Here is a 5,390-nt window from a genome sequence, read left to right as displayed (position 1 = left end):
ACCCTCTAGACTCCATCATTCCAACATGGACATAGTGAGTACAGAACCCTCTAGACTCCATCATTCCAACATGGACATAGTGAGTACAGAACCCTCTAGACTCCATCATCCCAACATGGACATAGTGAGTACAGAACCCTCTAGACTCCATCATTCCAACATGGACATAGTGAGTACAGAACCCTCTAGACTCCATCATTCCAACATGGACATAGTGAGTACAGAACCCTCTAGACTCCATCATTCCAACATGGACATAGTGAGTACAGAACCCTCTAGACTCCATCATTCCAACATGGACATAGTGAGTACAGAACCCTCTAGACTCCATCATTCCAACATGGACATAGTGAGTACAGAACCCTCTAGACTCCATCATTCCAACATGGACATAGTGAGTACAGAACCCTCTAGACTCCATCATTCCAACATGGACATAGTGAGTACAGAACCCTCTAGACTCCATCATCCCAACATGGACATAGTGAGTACAGAACCCTCTAGACTCCATCATTCCAACATGGACATAGTGAGTACAGAACCCTCTAGACTCTATCATTCCAACATGGACATAGTGAGTACAGAACCCTCTAGACTCCATCATTCCAACATGGACATAGTGAGTACAGAACCCTCTAGACTCCATCATTCCAACATGGACATAGTGAGTACAGAACCCTCTAGTGGACATAGTGAGTACAGAACCCTCTGCTCTGCACAATAATCACACTGACTGAACACCAGGAAAGACACTGATTGTTTCCTGTCTGCTTTGTTGTGTCTTTCAGAGCCATTTTGAACCCAGTGTGCACACAGAGCAGTCGACCAATCAGTACAGGTGAGTTATCCTAGTCAACCAATCACTACAAGTGAGTTATCCTAGTCAACCAATCACTACAGGTGAGTTATCCTAGTCAACCAATCACTACAGGTGAGTTATCCTAGTCAACCAATCACTACAAGTGAGTTATCCTAGTCAACCAATCACTACAGGTGAGTTATCCTAGTCAACCAATCAGTACAGGTCAGTTATCCTAGTCAACCAATCAGTACAGGTGAGTTATCCTAGTCAACCAATCAGTACAGGTGAGTTATCCTAAACACAGGACAGTCAACTAGTTTTAGTCGACTAAATGTCATAAGATTTCAGTCGACTAAAGTGTATTTTGGCGGGCCTTCATGCTGTCGTAATGACAGTTTTTACACTTGCTGAAAATAGCCGATCTACAAGCTCACAATGCGTTGCGATGCGACGCATTGTGAGCTTGTAGATCGGCTATTTTCACAAGATTTTGTACACATTTTGAACTTGTGAAATGTGACATTCTGCCATACGAGTACTTTTACTTTTAGTACTTTAAGTACATTTGTATGCCAATACTTTTGTACTTTCACTCGAGTACATTTTGAATACAGGACTTTACTTCTAACGGAGTATGTCTACGTTGCAGTATTGATACTTTTACTTAGGTAAAACATTTGAGTACTTTTTTCCACCACTGGTCACAGGTTCAAGTTCACCAGGTCCGGACTGTTCCAGTGCAGCGAGACAGCGTTGGTGTTTAAAACGACAGGTGAAGGAGAGGTCCTCTACAGGACTGTTCAGTGGGAGGAGAGATGGTTCCAGCCAACAGGAAGGACTCCTGCAGGTCCTCTGTTTGACATCCAGTGTCCTCAGAAGTCTGTCTGCCAGCTACACCTGCCACACTGTGACGTCACACCTGGTGAGTCACTGTTGAGACTTGGATGGTTAGAGCGGCGTGATTACATACAAAGTCAATGCAAAGACGAGAAGTTGCGCGGACGGGCATGGCGCGAACAAAGCTAACAGCCACCTGGTGTCTATATCTATACATAGATTTAAATGTTCCAGTTCATAGCCTACTGCAGTCCTGGTTGACTATATACTTAAATGTTCCAGTTCATAGCCTACTGCAGGCCTGGTTGACTATAGATTTAAATGTTCCAGTTCATAGCCTACTGCAGGCCTGGTTGACTATAGATTTAAATGTTCCAGTTCATAGCCTACTGCAGGCCTTGTTGACTAGATTTAGAAGACATTTTGAAGCTCTTAATTGCTACTAAAATGATATATTGTTCATTTGGAGAAATCCATCATATAACAAGTAAGTCAATGAGTGAGAAGCAGTGGAGTGGGTGGGGCTTAGCGATACTGTAAGATAGATAAGATACTGTACAATCTATTGTGTTTCTCTTAAGATGTTGTTTACATGGAATGGAATCTATAACGTTATGTTCTTTTCCCCACAGGTGATGATCTGTCCGTGGCCCACATCACAGAGGAGGGTCTGGAACTCTTACAACCACAGAGAGTGACCCAGACTCATGTGGTTGTAAATGTGAACCATCTGTCTCTCTTTGGGATCCTGGAAAGAATCTTGAGCTACTTTCAACAACCCAAACCAAAACGTGCTCAGGTGTTGCTGTTCCGTCAAGAGTCACGGATACGGAGGACGCTGAGTGTGTTACTGCTGCCCAGTAATGTGACTTACAGAGAGGTAAATATATCTGTTAAGTAATGTGTCTTACAGAGAGGTAAATATATCTGTTAAGTAATGTGTCTTACGGAGAGGTAAATATATCTGTTAAGTAATGTGTCTTACGGAGAGGTAAATATATCTGTTAAGTAATGTGCCTTACAGAGAGGTAAATATATCTGTTAAGTAATGTGACTTACAGAGAGGTAAATATATCTGTTAAGTAATGTGTCTTACAGAGAGGTAAATATATCTGTTAAGTCATGTGTCTTACAGAGAGGTAAATATATCTGTTAAGTCATGTGCCTTACGGAGAGGTAAATATATCTGTTAGGTAATGGAATGGTAATGGAACCATTAGTTCCATTAGTGCACTCTCAGAGTTACAGAGCCATGAGGGTCCATTTGGTTCCTAACTATCATATAGCTGGGGGGCCCCTGGAACTCCCTCAAGGACCCCTTGGGGTCCCCGGACCCCACTTTGGGAACCACTGGCCTAGGGGGGTCATTTAATTTGGCTCCTGAGAAATGTCAGCTCTGCCTACATACCAGCTCTGCCTACATACCAGCTCTGCCTACATACCAGCTCTGCCTACATACCAGCTCTGCCTACATACCAGCTCTGCCTACATACCAGCCACTATGAATGAACCATCTGATCAAACTGTGTTGGTGTGATTATAGGTGAAGGTATGAATGAACCATCTGATCAAACTGTGTTGGTGTCATTATAGGTGAAGGAAGCTCATGAAGACAATCAAAGCATCAAGGTCACCTCCGACTGTGTTCTCATCCCAGACCAACGCTACAGTCTGTCAGTGCTGCAGTGTCCTTCACAGGATGTACAACCTGAGGTACGTTTTAAACCTACAATATCTGTTTATTGTATGGTAAAGCAGTGTGAGTCAAGGAAACTGTTATTTTCACTCCTCCGCCACTACTACTGCTACTACTGCTGCTGCTACTACTACTGCTACTGCTACTACTACTGCTGCTGCTACTACTACTACTGCTGCTGCTACTGCTACTGCTACTACTACTACTGCTGCTGCTACTACTGCTGCTGCTGCTACTGCTACTGCTACTACTACTACTGCTGCTGCTGCTGCTGCTGCTGCTGCTGCTGCTGCTACTACTACTACTACTGCTACTACTACTACTACTACAGGTGGCTGCGTTACTACTTGCCTATCGGGCCATGGCTCTTTAGCCGAATGGTAACATACGCGGCTTACTGATACGAGGTTCCGGGTTCGCCTCCCGGCCGGCGCTACACTACTACTAACTAACTAACATTATTACTAGTATAACCACTACACCTCTACTACCAATACTAATGTTATTACTGCTGCTACAATCACTACTGTAGCACTACTACCATTAGTATACAACTGTAATCACTACTGTATCACTACTACCATTAGTATACAACTATAATCACTACTGTAGCACTACTACCATTAGTATACAACTGTAATCACTACTGTATCACTACTACCATTAGTATACAACTATAATCACTACTGTAGCACTACTACCATTAGTATACAACTATAATCACTACTGTATCACTACTACCATTAGTATACAACTATAATCACTACTGTAGCACTACTACCATTAGTATACAACTATAATCACTACTGTATCACTACTACCATTAGTATACAACTATAATCACTACTGTAGCACTACTACCATTAGTATACAACTGTAATCACTACTGTATCAATACTACCATTAGTATACAACTATAATCACTACTGTATCACTACTACCATTAGTATACAACTATAATCACTACTGTAGCACTACTACCATTAGTATACAACTATAATCACTACTGTATCACTACTACCATTAGTATACAACTATAATCACTACTGTAGCACTACTACCATTAGTATACAACTATAATCACTACTGTATCACTACTACCATTAGTATACAACTATAATCACTACTGTATCACTACTACCATTAGTATACAACTATAATCACTACTGTATCACTACTACCATTAGTATACAACTATAATCACTACTGTAGCACTACTACCATTAGTATACAACTGTAATCACTACTGTATCAATACTACCATTAGTATACAACTATAATCACTACTGTATCACTACTACCATTAGTATACAACTATAATCACTACTGTAGCACTACTACCATTAGTATACAACTATAATCACTACTGTATCACTACTACCATTAGTATACAACTATAATCACTACTGTAGCACTACTACCATTAGTATACAACTATAATCACTACTGTATCACTACTACCATTAGTATACAACTATAATCACTACTGTAGCACTACTACCATTAGTATACAACTGTAATCACTACTGTAGCACTACTACCATTAGTATACAACTATAATCACTACTGTAGCACTAAAAAAGTCTCTGTTTTTCAGGCTGCAGTCCCTTATTTTGAAGACTATGGACCAAATTACCATGCAAAGTTCCTGGTGACTATGGATGTCAATGCAGGACGCTTCTCAATGGAATTGAGAAGGGAACTGAGCCCCGACTCTGGACCGGTCTGGCAGCAAGGCATTACCCTGGAAGGTAAAGTTATGGGCTTTCATTCAACCTTGGGATGCAGCAAGGCATTACCCTGGAAGGTAAAGTTATGGGCTTTCATTCAACCTTGGGATGTAGCAAGGCATTACCCTGGAAGGTAAAGTTATGGACTTTCATTCAACCTTGGGATGTAGCAAGGCATTACCCTGGAAGGTAAAGTTATGGACTTTCATTCAACCTTGGGATGTAGCAAGGCATTACCCTGGAAGGTAAAGTTATGGACTTTCATTCAACCTTGGGATGCAGCAAGGCATTACCCTGGAAGGTAAAGTTATGGGCTTTCATTCAA

The 5,390-nt window shown here is 41.4% G+C and overlaps 1 long non-coding RNA gene across 1 annotated transcript; it reads left to right on the top strand.

Moving 5' to 3' along the window:
- Nucleotides 1-1,588: 1,588 nt before the first annotated feature.
- On the top strand, nt 1,589-5,027 carry LOC306938833. The gene is made up of 4 exons (XR_013791778.1): nt 1,589-1,724; nt 2,272-2,531; nt 3,239-3,356; nt 4,940-5,027. It is a non-coding gene; the product is annotated as an uncharacterized lncRNA (long non-coding RNA).
- The last annotated feature ends 363 nt before the right edge of the window (nt 5,028-5,390 follow it).

The sequence above is a fragment of the Electrona antarctica genome (genome assembly GCF_951216825.1).
Source record: "Electrona antarctica genome assembly, chromosome: 15".
NCBI lineage: Eukaryota > Metazoa > Chordata > Actinopteri > Myctophiformes > Myctophidae > Electrona > Electrona antarctica.
This window is presented reverse-complemented; position numbering and strand designations above follow the sequence as displayed.